Source organism: Trichosurus vulpecula, chromosome 1, assembly GCF_011100635.1.
Source record: "Trichosurus vulpecula isolate mTriVul1 chromosome 1, mTriVul1.pri, whole genome shotgun sequence".
In the NCBI taxonomy this organism is placed as follows: domain Eukaryota; kingdom Metazoa; phylum Chordata; class Mammalia; order Diprotodontia; family Phalangeridae; genus Trichosurus; species Trichosurus vulpecula.
Genome location: NC_050573.1, coordinates 248,283,329 through 248,304,362, shown reverse-complemented (window position 1 = coordinate 248,304,362; position 21,034 = coordinate 248,283,329).

The following is a 21,034-nucleotide window of genomic DNA, read 5'->3' as shown; positions in this document are numbered from 1 at the left end:
CAATCCATAGGATTGTTTTGAATTTAATGAGATGATGTTCATGGAAGAACTTTGCAAATTTAAAATTGCTCATGACATAAATATGATAGCATCTCCAGACAAGGAATTTCTAGTTAATAAATATTTGAATTGAATTAGACTATTCATCATTTCTACTGCTAGAAGTAAAGGATTTAATGGGGAAACCACTTTTGTAGACTATGGCCTTGAGAAAACAACTTTGCCCCTTAAATCTCTTCAAGAACTCTATTTATAGTAAATCATCTTTACCCACATAGCCAACCATTTATAGTAAAAAATGTTCATACTAACAGAGTGAGGAATATTAGTGTGTAAATAATGCTTATAAACAGAATCTAACCTTGTACCCTTTAAGAGAAGTGTCTTATTTAAAGATTTCCTCAATTCTTTATTCTCTCTGCCAGATTCTTCAAATTTGGTTTTTCCTAGTTGAGGCCTTACTCTTTAAATTTTTTTTGGAGAAGGGGAAGGCAGGGCAATTGGGGTTAAGTGACTTACCCAGGGCCACACAGCTAGTAAGTGTGTCAAGTGTCTGAGGTCACCTTTGAACTCAGGTCCTCTTGACTCCAGAGCTGGTGCTCCACTCACAGCACCACCTAGCTGCCTCTGAGGCCTTACTCTTGAAGTTGAATTTGCTTTGTTCAACTAGACCTATCTCCCTTGAGCTTTTTTATTCTTAAATAGACAAAGCTCTCTAGATGTAATCTCAGAGTTCAGGCTATACAATAATTCCAGGTGAATACAAGACACCCTGAGCTAACCCTGTTGCTCTGTCCTTGGTCCCCACATAACCGGGTCTCATTTCCCAGCTGCTCTGAGACTGGTCAAGGTCATTTTACTTACTTAATCCTTTCTGTTCTTATCTCTGCTACTTCTCTTGTTCATACATCCTTCCATCTGGCAATGTGTATGCACATTTGTCAAAGGTTCTTTTTTCTCTTTTCTATCATTTACTTCTGAGCTGATAATGTACTTTGTGTGAATTTGTTTCTGACACAAATCACTGGAACAAAATTATTTATTCATTCATTTATTCATTACTACACTATTCCAACTATGACTACTACTTTTTATATTTTGCTCCATATAGGCTATCTGTTCCCCCTCCCCCAACTCTCCAGAATCCTTTGACTTATAAGACCTTGAGTTATTGCTTCTTTATCCCTTCCAGTCTCTCCCCTTTTTTTCTTTCCAATGTGACTGTTTAAAGTGCATATTTCTTCATTTATTATCAGTCCAGTAAGCTATGGAATGAAATAAAACACTGATATAAAGCCATTCACCCCCACCCCCACTCCCACAGACTTTTTTTTAAAGCAGAAAAAAGTAGTCCATTAGAGGGAAAATGGAAGATGACTCCATAAATGCTTATTTAAAAAGGAATGAAGATATTAAAATCTGCCTTCCAAAATAATTTCTGAACATTTTAGAACTGAACTTAAGACACTTAATTAAGAAAAAGTAATTTAAAAGATACAAATTCTCCCAACATACCTCCTACACAGCATCACAGTAGCAAAGGGTCATTATATCAGTTGGCTTACAAAATCACATATGTTATAAGGCCAAATTCATAAAGCAAACTGTGCAAACTTTATTGGAAGACAGAATGAACTCAAGAAACTTTCATCTCTGTTAATGTCTAAGGGCCATAAAGTATGTGAAGTCTTCATAAGGTAGAGAAAAATGCTTGGCATCATTTTCCTTCTTTCTTAAATATATATGTATAAACATATGTGTGTGTGAAAATATGTTTTACCACTGCCTTTTGTCATTGTCACAGTCTTTCCTGGGGAAAACAACCAAAAAACCAAAAAACAAAACATCATGCCTTCCCTTGACAGACTGATTTCCCTCTTGTAGCAAAGAAAAATGATTTAGTAAAAACACTGGATGCAGTGACCATAGATGACAATGTGTAAGCCTTTCTATCCTAGTGGTCCCATGTCTCTATGCTCTGAATAAGGCCGGAGGCTTCATTATTTCTTCTCCTGGACCTTCGCTGGTTTTTCAGTTACTTAGAGTTCAATTTCCATTCATCAATCTTTTCATTTACACTGCTGTACTTGTGTACAATGTTCATTTGGCTCTGATTATTTCACTTTGCATTGGTTCACATAAATATCAGATTTCCTTATTTTTTTTCTCCTTTCAAAAAAAACTATAGGGGGTTAATGGCTTTATTTCAGTATTGTATTATGTACCACAGCTGACCAACTGATAATAAATGAAGAATTGTGTACTGTAAATGGCCACATGGCTTGGGAAAAAGGGGGGAGAGACTGGAAGGACTAATGAGGCAATAACCCTAATTCCCATCCTTTTTTACTACTCTAGAATATTCAGTTACATTTATAGTCCATAGCTTGTGGGGGATGTTTTCCAACCACTCCCCAATTGATGACTACTGTTTTGTTTCTTGCTTTCTACAATCACAAAGAGTGCTACTATGAATATTTGGGAATATGTGGCTCTTTTTTTTTCTATCAATCCACCCACATTCATTAAGTGCCTTCTGTGTGCCAGGCACTGTGCACCACTTTTTCCCCATTGTCTTTGAATTCTTTGAGGGTCTAGGTGCAATAGTAGGATTGCATAAAAAGAAACAGAGAGTTTAGTTCCTTTTCTTGTGTAATGTTCAGCTGATAGCCAGAACATTTGGACCAGTTCAGAGTTCCACAGATAATGAATGTATCATTATACCTGTCTTCTCCTAACCTGTCCAATGCTGATTCTGTTTCCCGTCATCTTTGTTAGTTTATGGAGTGTGTGGTAAAATCTCAGAGTTGTTTTAATTTGTGATTTGGGACATGTTTTCAAGTAGTCTTTTATAGTTTGCATACCACATATATTTGAGAACAGTTCTTGGTATGTCATATTTTATGTCAATTCACTATACATCTTGGGACAATCAATGATTCACCAAGTCTTTATTTAGCTCTTACTGTATGTCAGGGACTGAGCTAGATGACAGAAATAATGAAAAAAGAGAACTAGGCCCTGCCCTTAAGGATATAATGTTCTACTTCGATGTGAGGCCTTATTGTTGATACTTGATGTAAATATTTTCCCCACTCAATTTGTTTTTATTCTATCCCTCTTTATCTTATCAATTTTATTCTGTCAATTAGATAGATTTTTATATCCATCTTTATTTTATTCTATTTTTATCTATCTGCAGTCTATCTATTAGTTTAATTTGTACAAAACTTTGGTATGTAACTAAAATTTTCTACTTTGTCTCATGATTTCTTCTATTCCTTGTTTGGTTTTTATGATGTGACCTCTTTAGGGCAAGTGTCCATTTTGAGTTTATTATGTTACATGGTTACATACCATATATATGTATATATATATGTATATATATATATATATATACATATAATATTACATATATTGGTGTAAGTCTGATTTCTGCCAAATTGCTTTTAGTTTTTCTAAGCTATGCTTTTCCAAAAGTACTTATCCAGCAACTTTCTTTCTTGAACTTCATCTAACAGTACAATGATATTTGTTATTGCCTTTGTTTCTTAATTTCTTACTTATTTTTTATTAAGTGTATTCTTATTTTTGGACAGTAAAAAGCTTTTTGTGACTATTACTTTATAGTATATTCCGAGGTCTAGTAATTTTATGTCCTCTTGATTTGTATTTTTCTCTTATTTCTTTTGAGAGTCTAAGATCTATTCTTGCTCCAAATTGTAAGTGTGTGTGTTCCTATGAAATACAGCCATGGTAATTGATTGACATGACACTAAATCTATAAACCAATTTAGGTAGTATCACTGAGTTTATTATATTAGCACAGTCCAACCAGAGGCAATCATTCTCTCTCCACTTATTTCTCTAACTTTTTTTCCATTAAAATATTTTAAATTGTATTTATATAAGTCCTATATGTGTTTTGGCAAGCTAAGTAGTGACTATTTTATGAGTTTAATTGTTATTTTGAATTGAATTTATCATTGCTATTTCTTCTTGTTTTTATTAGTGATGTAGAGAAGTGCTAATGATTTCTTTAGATTTATTTTGCACCATGTAACTTTACTGACCACTCTTTATCTCTGTCAAAGAGGAAGTCCTCTATTATTCCCACCAACAAAAGTACTGATTTGCTGATGGTGGAATTTCATTTGATTGTCCTTAAAATATTAATTCCTTTCTGCCTCCTCTTGCCCTCTTGATTTTTTTTTTCATTTAAATATTGTCCTCCATAGATTCTTTGGTTTATTGATGTCTTCTTTGCCTTCTTTATATCTTTCAGACAATATTGAGTTAAAAAAATTTAAAAAGACACTCCTCTTCTTAGTAATGATTTTGATTAGTCTTATCCACAGGAAAACAAAACAATTTTTTGCAGTCTTAATTGTTACCTTAAAATATTTAACTTTCTCCTCTTTGGCCATTTTGTGTACTGAATATGTTGTTCACTTCTGGGTTCTCTTTCCCTGACTGTCCATTCATTAATTTATTTAATTTATTTATTTTTGTTTGTTTGCCCAAATTCAGCTTTGCAGGATGTACTATTTATGTGTGTCATTCTAATTGCCTTTGTAATCTGAAGGCTTTTTTTATAAAATTAAATTTGACAGCTCTAAAATGTTGTTTCATGTTAAAATCCTAGGATATTTGTTGATGAATTAAATTTAAGGTTTCTTTCTGTTATATGAATACTCTTATTCTACATGTTGAAATCTGCTTCCAAAACTTCTGGACAATTTTTCTGAGTAATTTTTTTCAAGTATTGTATTCAACATGATATTTTTTTGAAGACATATAACCCTTCAGAGTTGGGGAACCTGAAGCCTCTAGGCCACATGTGGCCTTCTAGGTCCTTGGGTACAGCCTTTCAACTGAGTCCAAGTTTTATACAACAAACTGTTTTATTAAGGGGTTTTGTTCTGTGAAGTTTGGATTCAGTCAAAGGATGGCTCTTGAGGCCCTAGAGGGCCACATGTGTCCTCAAGGTTGCAGGTTCCCCACCCCTGCCTTAGATTATCTCTTTGTATTTTATCTTCAAATTCCATATTATTACTTCTAGAGATCTCATGTGTTCTTCCGATCTCATTGTCATTTGATTTTGTTCTATTTTCCTTCTGCTTTGGTATTTTCTGTATTACAGCTCTATAGGTTCCATTTTTTTAGAATAGCTGCATGATGTGTCTCTTTTGTTTTAAAACCTGTACTTTTTTTGTTAGATTTGCTAATGTCTTCCTTAAAAGCCTTAATATCTGTATTTTAAAAATATTTTTATCTAATTATTTAATTTTTCTTCTAAACTATTTTCAGGATTCTCAGCACTTATTGCACTATCATTTCCCTTGGACTTGCAGAACACAACCTTCCTTGGGAGGTTTTTTTTTCACTCAGTTTCCTTTGTTGCAAAGTTTTTGGTCATTAAAATGGTCCTTTTCCTAATTAACTTTGTTTATTTCTCCTCCTCAGTAAGCTTTTATCTATCTTTATCACTCATTCTTTTGGTTTCTTCTATGCTGACCCTGCTGTAAATATGTCTCTTTCTGCCAATGCTTTCCCTGCTGGATTGTTGTACTCTTCACCCAGCTGCCACTGCCCATTCTTTTTTCCGCTCAGACTACTAGGTTGAACAAGATCTGTAGCCCATAGAGGTGAAGGTCACTAATTGGTGTACTGCTGCAGAAAGACTCTGAAATGTTACCACATTTTGACCTGTTTTTCTACCTTTCCTTGTCTCATTGTTTTGACTCCATCCACGTCTTTGAGACTGACTTTTTCAGCCCTAAATTAACTGAGGAAGAGAGACCTATTACAAAGGGATTGGGGGAGTTTTCTCTAGTTTCTGCTGAGGGGAAAGTGAGAAGCCTTTGTAAATGGGTCTCTTCCACTTTTCTCTCACTCTTTGTGCTCTAGTACATTATAACCCATTCCTTCTCTATACTCTTCTCCCCTGAGATTCCCTCCCCCACCCACACACACACATACACACACAGAGTTGTCCACTTTCCTTCCCTGAACTTGAGCCTGGTCTGATTCAATAAGCCTAAAACTGCCATGATTGCGGGATCCAACTGGAATAATGACGATAATATAGATCTAAAAGCCATTGCTTAAAAATTCAGCTGCCCTAGATGTACAAGCCAGTCTTTGACCAAGTGGCTGAGTGCTGTGAGTTGGAGGAGCGAAGGGAAGCAACAAGACCAACAGGCTGTTGAGTTGGTTTTCACTCATTCAGTCTTTAATAATTGTTTTTGTTGGGTTCTTTCAATTTCTCTCATTTTAAAATTACTGTTGCTCCTGCATTTGAAGGTACATTTTGCTTATTTATTTGGAGTACCTGGGGTGGAGAGTTGTACCCTGGGCTTCCTCTTACTCCTCCATCTTCTAGGATTGCTGATGATTTTCATTCAGACAGTATAATTTTTAAGTCTGGACCTTATTCCCTTCTAGAAGATACCACATTGTCAATACAAGGGATTTAGTCCTTTGTCTCCATATGGCTTCATACCACTGGTTTAGAAGGGTTCATAAAGAGCAGCTGTTCTTTCTGATTTGGCTCTTCCCTTTTTCCCCTGATTGTACACAATCCTACACAAGAAGACTTTGATGATTTGAGATAACTTAAGATGGACAAAGGTATTTTATAAATATAAAATATTACTAAAGTTCAGTTTTCAGGTCTTAGTGTTTTGGACAAAGCTGGAACTATGGAAGCCTGGAGTTGCTGTTAGCTTAATTCTGGGCAAGCCCACCTGTTATTTTTGGCTGCCTTACTTAGACCATCTGCTGTCCAGATGAAGAAAAGTTCCACCATAGAAGGGGAATTGTCTCCTCTTTTATCAGTAACGTATCTGGTCTACCCAAATCTTCATACCGTTGCAAAAGACAATAGCTAGTCATTCCCTAACTTAAACACATATCTTTAATTTCTTTAATAAAAGGGGACTAGTTTTTTTTCTATGGATTCCTATTTTTCCCTAATTACCTTTTGGGGAATGATGTAGTAAGATTTTATAATGGACAAGTTTCTCTTTTGCAAATGAGGTAGCTTAAGGTGCTTTGAAAAGTCTAACCCCTAAACTTGTGCCTTTGATCTCACTCCTCCTAGGAGTTTACTTCCACCAATCTCATCCTTTCCAGGAATATTTGTTCATTTCCCACTGCCTGTAAATAAAGGCAGGTCTCCCATATCCTTAAAAAAATCTTTCCCTTGATCCTGCCATTCCTTCAAGCTCTCCTTTCACCAATAAACTCCTAGAAAAGATGGTCTGACTCCATTTCCTCAAAGACCATTTACTCCTCAACTATCTGCCTTCCAAACCTACATCTTAATTACTAAATCTAATGGATTCCCCCCCCAAGCTTCATACTCCTTGACATTTCAACATTATAAACTCCTTATAAGTAGAGATGATTTCATTTATTGTATTTGTATCCCCAGAGCATAGCATGTTGTCTGAACACAGTAGGTGCTTATAAATACTTCTATTTATTCCTTGACTACCTCTATTTTTTTCTGAATACTGTCTCCTCTCTTACCATCGCTGGCACTATTATAGCTAATTTTTTGTCCTACCTGTATTATTACTACTTTATTTTCTTCACTGTTACATCTTCTCTTTCTACCTGGGGCAGCTGGGTGGCACAGTGTATAGAGTGGCAGGCCTGGAGTCAGAAACATTTGAGTCCAAAACTGGCCTCAGATACACACTAGCTGTTGGGCAAGTCACTAAACCCCTGTTTGCCTCAGTTTTCTCGCATGTAAAAACAATACAATAATAGCAACTAACTTACAGGGTTGCTGTGAGGATCAATCAGATAATAATTGGAAAGCACTTAACATAGTGTCTGGCACATAGTAAGCGCTATCTAAATGCTGTTATTTACCTCATAAGTGTGGCTTTTCCCTAAGACTGAGGCCTTCTCACCTCTTCTTTTTCAATATTCTCTCCCTTAGTAATTCTGTCTGTTCGTATAGGTTCAATTATCACTTTTATGTAGTTACCTCCCAAATGTATGTATCCAGCCCAATCTTTCCTCTGAACTTCAGCCCTTTAACTTCAACTTTCTGTTGGACTTCTACCTGGATATTTCCACGGGGCCTCCAACTCAGCATATGCAGAAATGAATTCATAATCTTCCCTAATGACATTGAAGGCCTTCCCCAATCTGGCTCCCACCTACCTTTTCAGACTTATTTAATGTTATTCCCTTTCACCTACTCTGCATTTCACCCAAACTGTTCTGTTTGCTGTTCCCCATTCTCAACCTGCCATCTGCTGCTACTTGGAATTTGTATACACTACCCTCCATTTCTACAATGGACTCTGTCTTCAGCTTCATTTATTAATATCCATTTCTCCCTTCCATGATTAGCTCAAGTGTTATCTCCTTCATGAATCATTCCTTCTTCTCCTACCTAAAAATGTCTTCTCCTTCTGAAAATTCCCTAATGCATTTTTGTTTGTGTCTGTGTGTCTGTTTGTGTTTCTATCTCTGTGTGTCTCTCTTTATTTTCATCTCTATTCCATGCTACTAAATATTATACCTGTCTCCACATATGTAATTTTTCCTCGCAGATTGCAAATTCCTTGAGAGCTTGAGGTGTGTCATTTTCATTTTCTTATTTCCAGGGCTAGTGGATGCTTAATAATTGTCATAGACACCTTATTACTCTTCTCCAGGTTGACATGTATCCGTGGGAAGGTTTTCTCTGGGATGTAGTCATTATTGGAGGAGAGAAATGAGGAAGTCAAAGGAATGTACCTCAGTTTCCTCATCTATAAAATAAAGGAGTTAGACTAGGTTGTACCTAAGCCTTCCAAGTCTAACTTCTAAAGTCTTATGTCTCAGAGTTAAGGTCTGTTTTGATACACAAAGGCTGTGACACCTCTGACTCCAGGTTAAAAACTTTGAAAAAGTGCTATCTGCTTCTCCCCTGGAGGACATGGGATGAAGTGGTACCTATTGTGTCTCTAAGATTTTTCTTGATCAGGTAGAAATAATTATTCATTTTCCCCCAGCCCTATCCCCAAAGGGCATTCTTCCACAATACAGTGTAAAGAATACATTTTTCCCTCTCTCCCCAAAATGTAATCTCTTATGAAACAGGTTAGAAAGATTCCGAAGTACATAAAAGGAGTGATTTAATTCAGCTTCTTTTGTGCTGAAAATAACAATTGAACTGTTTCCAACATACTGACCTCAGCTGAGATATTTACTGCGCCATGATGAAGATTGATGACACTCCAATAAATAAGGAAAGTGGCTGAGCACTCATAGCTCAGAAATCCTGATAGCCCTGGAGGAGTAATCCAGGTAACTCAACTCAGTAAAACAAGAGAACAAAAGGACACTGGTCTCTGATGAGATTTATCTAAACTTCAAGAACATGGATTGTGTATCAAGTATTGGTTTACTTTTTGCCGATAGTCTTCGGATGCAGCGGCGTTATTGCTACTCTACCAGCCCCAGAGCTATAGAAGCCTGCCCATAGAAAAATCAAAAGACAGTGTAGTAAATTAAAGGGTCATATAAAGAAGGTTGTGAAATGTTAGCTGTTAATTCTGTGGGATTGGCTGCATGATATCTCTACATTGCACCTAAGAGGATAGTGATTAAAGTAGAACAAAATGTCAGCAGCCATCCCATCTCTTTGTTTGTGCTCAGGGCATAGAATCTGCATCAAATTGTCTGGTATGCACAGAATCTAAACTGCTACACAGCAAGGCAGGGCCCCAGGAAGAGAAACATTGAATTCCATAGGTAAAAGCTGACAGAATGGTATGGAGTTATTCACTTCAGTTTTTTTTTTTCATTTTTACTAAATTGTGTGGGCAGACTGGATTTCCTATTTGGTGTTTTATGGTAGTCAGTTTTGCCATAGCTAGCTTTTACCCTTACTATTTCTTAAACTCTGACTCTATTCAGCTTTAGAGCCCTGACTCATAACCCCAGAATAATTAGTAATTCTTTTAGAGAATCATATTATTTTATTGCCGTAAGTGACATTTTATAAATGAAGAAACCAAAGTCCATAGGCAAATGGACTTGAACAAGGTCACACACCTAATTTGGCTTCTCCCATCTTCACAATCCACTGTTTCATAGATTCTATTTAGTTTGGGCTATTCCAGAGTTAGATTTGAGAGGAAATCTCACAAACTCTGAGATGAGATTTTCTCTTGGCATTCAATTCAGTAAAGAATGGAAAATGTTAGACTGTCCCTTGAATTCCTGGAGATGTAGTTTCCTTCTATCCATACCATATTCAGAGATCCAGAATTCTCAGATGGATATCATCTCATCAATCAACCAACAGGCATTCACTTAAGCCCCTACTGGCTAAGCACTGGATTATGGGATTCACTGTAATAATAAATATCAAAGCTCACCTGTACTCTCCATCCTGTGCTGGTCTTATCCACATCTGACCATACATTACCAATGTATCATTCAGCATCTTATAGATGATCTCTGGACACTGGAATAGGGACAAGAGGAGATAAAGACATCTATTTCTATCAGGCATAAATAACCCTGTAGATTGCTACTAAAGAATTCATCATATTTCCCTGATATGATCCTGCCAAAGCCAGTGGTCCCATTAGTGTTACCCAAAATGGAGGCTACCCTACCAGTTTTTTATTTCTATTACCCTCTAGACTCTAAGCCTATAGCATCATTCCAAGGAAATAGTTACAGACTACGCATTTGTTCTGCTCTTGAGCAGAACCTTTTAGAAGGTTCTAGGACTAGACCAGCCTTATTTGTACTGAGGCTATTCATACATGTACTAGTCTAATTCTTCTATGAGAGATCTATCTACTTAGGCTTCCACTTGAATGGGTCAGAATTCCATGTGGACCCTGAAATAGTCTGGCTGTCTCATTTGATGATTAAGTTTGAGAATACGTTGCTGAACTAGTGTATCAAAGCCCTTTGACTTAAATTACCTCCTCTTTCCATTTCCATTTAATCCAAGTTTTTTATAAGGACAGAAAAGAGTCAATTAAATGAAATTGTTGCCCTTCATGTGCAAAGCAATATATTCCTAAGGGACCATATTTTTTTCCTGGTGGATGTTCAAGTACATATGATAGTGAATGCCATTAGTTCAGAATTTGTGAGAATTTGGGTAGAAACAAGATAAAGTTCTTTGTGCCCAATATTTGGGAGGAGTGTTTCCTAGCAACTTTATAGTCATTTAAGATTGTATGTAGTCTTACATATTGTTTTCAAACACAAGGAGAATTAATTCCCATAATAACAACTGACACTAATTTGAAGTCATTGTCTATATCTTCTGGCACTGTCTCTACTTTCTTGTAGTGCCTCACTGTGGTATGGAAGTGACCCTGGGTTCTGGAACATAAGCTCTGGAAGATCTGGAAGCTGGAAAGGCTTCCATGTGGGCTCAGCACGTAGACTGTGCATCTGCTATTTGAGTATTACCCTAGTGCAGAGAGGTTCATCACCAGAGGCTTGGACACAATGTGATAAAGGTTTTTTGGCTATGGCAACTCCCTATGGAAGGCAAAGTGCCAATTGGATTTCTGGTGTTCCATAATGGTGATCATCTATCATTCTGTGGTAACAGTGAGAAAAGATGGTTTCCATGAAGCAATGAGAGTGTTTTCAGCTATCTGGCAAGCAGATCATTCCAAATGTATATAGGGAATGCCTCTTTTCTGGCATGAATTGTATCATTGTTTTACTTTTGCTCCCCTCTATGTAGCCTTGCAATCGGTGAATATGCTTCAATCCCCTACCTACTAGGATGAAGCAAGTACCCCTAGTATAGAATGCCTCTGGTGCTCTCTAATGTTAGGGCCTACGGCAATTATCCTCAAAGCGGGGTCAAGAGTATCATTGTTTTGCAAATTGTATGTAATTTATACTTATAGTCTTATGCGAATGTCAATTCTCCCAAATCTCTTTTATTTTTTCTGTATAATCTTAAATGTCCAGAACCAAGAAGCCAAGGCCTCCTCACTTATTCTCCTTCATAAATATGACTTGTCTCATAGGTGGGTGGGAATTGAGGTAGTGCCCCCAACTTAAACTTGGAAGCTTTGTATTTGTTCTTGCCCTGGATCCTCTCATACATGAAAATACAAAAAAGTCACTTTTCTTATTCAATAACTGTTTATCCTTTGGGTGTTGTTTGGGCCCTAACTCTTGGCTGGTATAATCATAATCAGGGAGCAGGAAGATAGCAGCTATTGTCATTAGCCCTAAGAAGGGCAACAGTCTCTCTTCTATTCTGAGATTCAGTTCTGGATTGTCTTTTGGGATGGCCCATTATATGTCAGTGGTTGAATAGGGTCTATTGAAAGGAAAGAGAGCAAGAAAGCCATGTGGTACCTCTTTATAGTAAGGCAGTGAATCACTGGGGCATATGGCTGCCCAGGTGGTTTTCCTTGTATATCTAAAAATATGATTCCTTATGTTTTATGTGTCCTTGTGCACTATTTTGTGCATTGGGATCTGCTGTAAGTTGCCTGAGGTCTTATGTACACAACATCCCAGCAATGACTACATCATAAGAGCAGTGACAGCTGCATTCCTGACAGAAACTTTTAAGTACTCCCATACATAATAGATTATGCCTGTGCCAGGAGCTATGGGACCCTGATAGAGTGGTCACAAGATCCTAAAATTAATAGTCACAACAAACAAATACAGTATTTGTTTTGCCTTGCATGACTTAAAGTTAATAAACATGTCCTTTCATGAGCTCTGCTATCCCTACTGCTTGTTTCTTTCTCCCCAGGGAAATGTCTCCTGTGATAACTCCAAGCTACCAATCTATAAATGAGCTATCTCTTAATTTAAAACTTGACTTAAAATGTAGTTCCTCTGCGAAATCATTTATGATTAAGTCTACCCTTTTCTGATTCTTCTATTCTTTTCTATAATTCAAATGGATCTATGATCACACAGATGTGGATTTTCCCTCTAATTTTGCATGTCCCATCCATCTCATGGTAGCTGTCCTGTGGAACTCTACTTCATATTGTCCCAAAAGTCTACCACAAGAACTCCACCCAATGTATTCAAGGCCTTCCACATTTTCTTCTAAAATCCCTAGGAAACCAATGGGGCACAGATTATCCATCAGCTATCCCAAAGACTAGCCTATAAATTTCTTTAATTGCATCCTTTACTTGACTTCTCTTTTGTAATTCTTTGGTTGTTATGTGTTGAGACCCATTATTACACTCTGGGCCTATTTCCATTGCTATGTAGGTGACACTCATTTTCAGTTCTTTGGCGTTCATAGTATTTCATGTCTGGCAGTCATACAACAATGAAAATTACTGGTAGGTTAAACATGAGACTTTGTTTCATGGAGAAGTTGGGAATCATTTAAAGTGTTCTCAATTTCCCAAAGGCAATCCAATACGCCATCAATTCTGATTCCAACTCACTGTTCATATAAAGTGCCCATACAAGACACAGATACTGACAAATGATGTCTACAAGTTTCCATCTATCTGTATATCATGGGTATTTCTTCATACAATTCCCTCCACCCCCAGTTAAATAGTTAGGTTGAACAATTTGGAGATGATGTGCATCTTATGCAAGAGCCTCAGTACCTTATCTCTATGTTTAATATTAAATTAACTAAATTAGCTAAATAAACAATTTGTAATCAGTGAACCTATATTCAGTACTGTTATTGTAAAATGTTTTCAAGTAGTATCATGTATATGATCAAAAAATTCTGCTTCTATATTGTTTCTTCAACTGGACTGTAGGCATCCCAAGGGTAGAAACCACGTAGTTGATGCCCAGCACCTACCAAAAGACAAAGTATAGTTTATTACACAAAGAAGGAGCTCAGCAAATATGGTTGACTGACTGACTGGCTAATAGCCCAAGGCCTAATAAATGTGTCAGTCAAAGAAGGAGAAGGAGGAGGAGGAGAAGAAGAAGACGGAGGAGGAGGAGGAGGAGGAAGAAGAAGAGGAGGAGGAAGAGCAGGAGGGAGAAAATCACTTTTCCTCAAGGCAGCAACTTAAATGGGGATAATACCTTAAAAACTAACTTCAGTTCCTCAGCAACCTGGCTCATTTATTGCCTACAGAAAGCAAGTCTATGTATGTGCTCCCTTGATCCTCCACCTTTCTCCAGACTCACTCTCCTGTGGCATACACTTCCCCTAAGGACTGCAAGCCTCCATGTGAGGCTGTTGGGGCATAATTTAAGACAGGTTGAGGGGAGGGTTTGACTTTTTTTTAATTCCTTTTAAGTTTCCTTAGCAGGATGTGAGGAAAGGGGATTTGTTTTGGAAATTTTTTTCCACCCAGCACCTGGTAATTTTGATGACACGCTCATTTTGCTTCAGGTTACAGCTATCTCTGTTCTTTTATAGAGCCAAATCTCATTTTATGGAATGAAAGTAACTGTGCCAATCTGGAGTTTCAGCTCTGCCTGATGCCCAGGTGGTAGCATCAACTCTCAGTGCCTCAGTATCTTTCTGTCTGTTAAAAATATCATCTTAACAACATGAGATTCTAATATAAACTCCATGAGTTAGTTTCCTGTTTGACAATATAACCCATTACATACTGATTTTCTACTGTGTATTGTTGTGACAGATAGCTAAGAAACCTTCTCTGTCTTTCATCTATGTGCATATAAAGAACACCCTTGACCTCCTTCACCTTGTAGCATCTCTAGGAACTTTGGATTCCTATATTCTAACATTCATTGGTCAGAAGAATTTAAAAAAAGACAGAGAAGTCCTGAAAAAGGTCTTGTATAGTTCCGACCTTCTGGATAGTTGTTGCTTATGTGGTATAATTAGAGAGCCATCACAATTTCCCGTGCTATATGAGTGCAGTAAACATAAAAATGATTGAAAAATATCCTGGTGTCCCTCATTCGATGTAAACTTGCACTCATAACTTTGTAGTGTCATACAAGGAGTTATGTTATTTCTGCCTTCTATAAAAATGATATTATGACCAGGTACATTAAATATTATAAAGGCAAAGAAAAAGAGATAGGAAAATAAGTTCAGGAAGCTGAGAATACGAAATCAGAAGACATTGAGAGAAATACCTGCATATAGCATATGCAGCATTTGGGAACTAGCTAATGTTAAGAATATTAGAGAAAGAAAAGGGATTGTGAGGTTGGTAAAATGCTGAAGAAGAAAAGTTAACTTAGTTATATGAGAATTAAAACTCCCAAGAGGCAAGGCACTGCATATGATAGACTGTCATATAACCTCTTAAATATAAATTTTAACTGTCTATTGGAGCATTTTATTTCTACAGGAATTAATTTCTGATTTTATGATTTCCACAAAAGTCCTACTCTGGTGCCTTACGGTGGCACAGAGGTGACCTTGAGTTCTTGAAACCATGCCAAACTCAGGCATTTCTATCCAACTAGAAAATCTGCATCTATCACTGTTTCTTAAAGATTGCTCTTTTGACATCTGTGGGATTCGTACATAGTAAGAGCTTAATAGATAACTGTTGGTTGATTGGTTTAGGAGATAAAGAAAGAATTGATCTTAAAAAGAAGGAAATTGTATAGATGAGTTAACAGGTTTTAGAGTCCTGAATAAAGCAAACAAATGAATTAGGGGCAAAGAGTTTGGGGAAAATTGTGGAGAAATTGAGGAAAATTTGAAGAACAATTTTCAGGTCCATATACTACTTCCAGCTTCTGTGGAAAAATGTTTGAGGGAAAGAATCATTAAGGAGTATAGGCTTGCAGAGAATACAAGGAGAAGCCTGAAAAAGAAGGTACCTGATAAGGCTAGGAAAGTAAGAAAAAGTAAGCAAAACTAATTGGTAGAGTTTAAAAATAAGGGCATAAAGTTGGCAAAATGGATGCAGGGGAGGAGAAGGAGGTTATGGCTGTGGAGTTATTGAGACTAAGAGAAAGAAGTTGGGTGTGCTTGTCAGGTTATTAAGATTTGCTTAAGATTGATATGTAAATACCCTCAAAGACAAAAACATGGGATGAAAATATCCATGAGTGTGGAGAACAGGGTGAATTTCTTCAATGACATGTTGAATGTTTATTTATATATTTCTCAGATTATGATATATATAGATATTTTTTCTAAACTTTCATTTCATTTGTCACAATATGGCATAATTTTTATCAATCTATCTGAAGCAGACATATATGTGTATATGAGAGTGACATGTATACATACTTATGTATGTATGTATATATACATACATTGATATACATATATGTATATATATGTACGTAGATGGATTAGGGAATGACATGGTTAGACCTGTGTTTAAGGAAATCATTTTGGCAGCTATGTGGAAGATGGACTGAAGTGAGGAGACTTAAAGCAGGGAATCTAGTTGGGAGACCATCGCAAAGATCATGGTGAGAGGTGATTAGGGCCTAAACTAGGGTGGTAGCTGTATGAATGGAGAAAAAAGAACAGACAGATATGAAAGATGTAGAGATAGAACCAAGTGAAATTAATAACTGGTTGAAAATGTGGACTCAGGGTAAGGGAAAGTGAGAATTCAAAGATGATGCAAAGTTTCTGGAAACCCGGGTGACTAAAGGGAAAGCAGAACCCTCTGACTCTAATAAGGCAGCTTGGAGGAGGAGTGGGTTTAGAGGAAAGTCATATTATGTTGTCTGAAATCTAGATCACAATCCATTCATGACTACTCATCCTTCGTGAATCACTCTCTCCCACTCAAAAAGATAAAGAGGGAAGTGGGAATCTTATTCCCTACTCACTACCCTCTTAGATCTGTCTGCTGTGACCACTGAGGTTATTTTAAGGATAGAGAGTGGGGGAGGGATATTTTAAAAAAATTTTTTTATTTAATATATTTAGTTTTCAGCATTGATTTTCACAAGAGTTTGAATTACAAATTTCTCCCCATTTCTACCCTCCCCCCACTCCAAGATGGTGTATATTCTGGTTGCCCTGTTTCCCAGTCAGACCTCCCTTCTGTCACCAGACTCCCCTCCCATCCCCTTTTCCCTTCCTCTCTTGTAGGGCAAGATAAATTTCTACACCCCATTGCCTGTGTATCTTATTTTCTAGTTGCATGCAAAAACTTTTTATTTTGTTTTTGAACATCTGTTTTTAAAACTTTGAGTTCCAAATTCTCTCCCCTCTTCCCTTCCCACCCACCCTCCCTAAGAAGGCAAGCAATTCAACATGGGCCACATGCCTATCATTATGTAAAACCCTTCCACAATACTCATGTTGTGAAAGACTAACTATATTTTGCTTCTTCCTAACCTATCCCCCTTTATTGAATTTTCTCCCTTGACCCTTTTCGAAAGTGTTTGTTTTTGATTACTTCCACCCCCATCTGCCCTACCTTCTATCATACCCCCCTTTTTTTAATCTTCTTCCTCCTTCTTTCCTGTGGGGTAAGATACCCAATTGAGTATGTATGGTATTCCCTCCTCAGGTCAAATCTAACGAGAGCAAGATTCACTCATTCCCCCTCACCTGCCTTCTCTTCTCTTCCTACAGAACTGCTTTTTCTTGCCACTTTTATGCAAGATAATTTACCCCATTCTATCTCTCCCTATCTCCCTCTCTCAATATATTCCTCTCTCATCCCTTAATTTGATTTGATTTCTTTTAGATATCTTCCCTTCATCTTCAACTCACCCTGTGCCCACTCTCTCTCTCTCTCTCTCTCTCTCTCTCTCTCTCTCTGTCTCTCTCTCTCTCTATATATATATATATATATATGTATATATATATATCTATTACCACACATACATATATACATACACAGTCACATAAACACATATATACATAAACACACACACACACATATGTATATATATATATATATATATATATATATATATATATGTATATGCATATTCCCTTCAGCCACCCTAATACTGAAGTCTCATGAATCATGCACAACATCTTTCCATGTAGGAATGTAAACAAAACAGTTCAACTTTAGTAAGTCCCTTGCAATTTCTTTTTCTTGTTCTTTTCCTTGATTACCTTTTCATGCTTCTCTTGATTCTTGTGTTTGAAAGTCAAATTTTCTATTCAGCTCTGGTCTTTTCACTGAGAAAGCTTGAAAGTCCTCTATTTTATTCAAAGTCCATATTTTGCCTTGGAGCATGATACACAGTTTTGCTGGGTAGGTGATTCTTGGTTTTAATCCTAGCTCCATTGACCTCCACAATATCGTATTCCAAGCCCTTAGATCTCTTAATGTAGAAGCTGTTAGATCTTGGATTATTCTGATAGTGTTTCCACAATACTCAAATTGTTTCTGGCTGCTTGCAATATTTTTTCCTTGACCTGGGAGCTCTTTAATTTGGCAACAATATTCCTAGGAGATTTCTTTGTGGGATCTATTTGAGGAGGCAATCTGTGGATTCTTTCAATTTCTATTTTGCCCTGTGGCTCTAGAATATCAGGGCAGTTCTCCTTGATAATTTCTTGAAAGATGATATCTAGGCTCTTTTTTTTGATCATGGTTTTCAGGTAGTCCAATAATTTTTAAATTATCTCTCCTGGATCTATTTTCCAGGTCAGTGGTTTTTCCAAGGAGATATTTCACATTGTCTTCCATTTTTTCATTCCTTTGGTTCTGTTTTATAGTATCTTGATTTCTCATAAAGTCACTAGCTTCCACTTGCTCCAATCTAATTTTTAAGGTAGTATTTTCTTCAGTGGTCTTTCAGACCTCCTTTTCCATTTGGCTAATTCTGCCTTTCAAGGCATTCTTCTCCTCATTGGCTTTTTGGAGCTCTTTTGCCATTTGAGTTAGTCTGTTTTTTAAGGTGTTGTTTTCTTCAGTATATTTTTCAGTATTTTTTTGGGTCTCCTTTAGCAAGTCATTGATTTGTTTTTCATGGTTTCTTGCATCCTTCTCGTTTCTCTTCCCAATTTTTCCTCTACTTCTCTAACTTGCTTTTCCAAATCCTTTTTGAGCTCTTCCATGGCTTGAGACCAGTTCATGTTTTTCTTGGAGGCTTTTGTTGTAGCCTCTTTGACTTTGTTGACTTCTTATGGCTGCATGTTTTTGGTCTTCTTTGTCACTAAAGAAAGATTCCAGAGTCTGAGACTGAATCTGGGTGCATGTTCGCTGCCTGACCATGTTCCCAGCCAACTAACTTGACTCTTGAGTGTTTCAGTGGGCTATGACTACTTGTAGAGTGAAGAGTTCTATGTTCCAAGCTTGGGGGGATGCGCCAGCTCTGCCACACCAGCACTCCTCCTTCCCCAAGAGCCCCCAACCTGGACTGGACTTAGATCTTCAGCAGACTCTTCACTCCTGCTCTGATCTGCCACTTAATTCGTCCCACCAGGTGGGCCTGGGGCCAGAAGCAACTGCAGCTGTACTTCTGTAGTTGCCCCACCTCTGCTGCCCCGGGGGTGGTGGCCAAACCGTGAACTCTTTCTTACACTCTGTCCCCAGCAGCTTTTCCCACTAACCTTCTCTGTTGTCTTTGGTGTTTGTGGGTTGAGAAGTCTGGTAACTGCTGCAGCTCACTGATTCAGGGTGCTAGGGCACACTCCACCCGGCTCCTGGTTTGCTTGATCCGTGCCACCCATGCTGAGCTCTGCTCTGCTCCACTTCCAGCTCCATGCGGGATAGACCTTACCCAGAGACCGTCCAGGCCGTCCTGGGTTAGAGCCCTGCTTCCCTCTGCTATTTTATGGGTTCTGCAGTTCTGGAATTGGTTCAGAGCCATTTTTTATAGGTTTTCAGAGGGACTTCGTGGGGAGCTCATGCTAGTCCCTGCTTTCCAGCCGCCATCTTGACTCCGCCACCGGGGGAGGGATTTTTGCAATAGAATCTATGAAGCTGCTACAGGTAATGGTTAGTACAGGTCACAACTGTTAGGAGGGAACAAAGCCAAGCTCAAAACAGGAGAGATTATAAACTTAGCAGAGGGAAGGGGCCGAATGTTAGGGGTTAAGAGCTGGTGTAGTTGTGTTAGAGAGAAGCCCCAAGATGGGCTATGGGAATGGGATGTGACCTGACCTATTTTTCTACTCTCAGCTTGGTGGACCCCTTAGAATCAGGCCACATACCCACTAGAGGGTAACACCATTCTTCCCCACTTTGAAGACCACTATTTGGGAGAATTCCCTTTTCTTCTTTCTTAAGCCCTTTGTTTCTGTTTTATACCCAATAAACCAGATTAATGATAATAAACCTTTTTATCATTTCCATAGTGTCTTTAGTTGCTTTACATATATTACCCCATTCTTGAGGTATAAGCCTTTAGCCGCATCACACTCAAGTCACTTATACCCGCCAAAGTATTCACTCTTGGTATGTGGATTCTTGGATCACAGATTACCTAGAGATGGGAAAATTATAAGGGCAAGTATAGTCACAAGGTACAGTTAGCAGCAAAGGTGATCAGTATTACTTTTTCTTATTCTTATTCTTATTCCTTATTCTTACTACAACTATCTAACTCAGACCTCTAATACAACCCACATGGATGTTTGGAGTAGTAACTCAGTAAGTCATGCCAGCCTCTCCTTTAGTTCCATTCCAATCCATGCTTCACACAGCTACAAGTTTCATTAACCTTCCCCCTAAATCTTCACTTTAACTTCCCTATCTCTTAAGATACCACAATCCACCAAGGCACTCAGGCTACAAATGCCACATTTGAGTCTTCTCACTTCTTCAGCACCCCCACAATCTGATCAGTTGTACATTCCTGACACTTCTGCCATGCTTTCTTCTCTGAGCATATGATCATCACCTTAGTTCAGGACCTCATTACCTCTTGCCTGAACTATTTCAATAGTATCCTAAATGATCTCTTTTCCTCCAGTCATTTTTTGTCTCCAAACCTTCCTTCCCTCAGCTATTAATTTAATATTTCTAACCCACAGGTCTGATCCAGATGAGTTCCATACTACTCCCTCTCATAGTTTCTTGTCTCAACCAAACTCTATTTCATTCTGTCCTTTCCCTTCCCTGTGTATTTACATGGGCTCTCATCCTGCAATCCCTCCTCATCTTTGCCTATTAGAATCCTTTCTGTTCAAGGCCCACATCAGGCA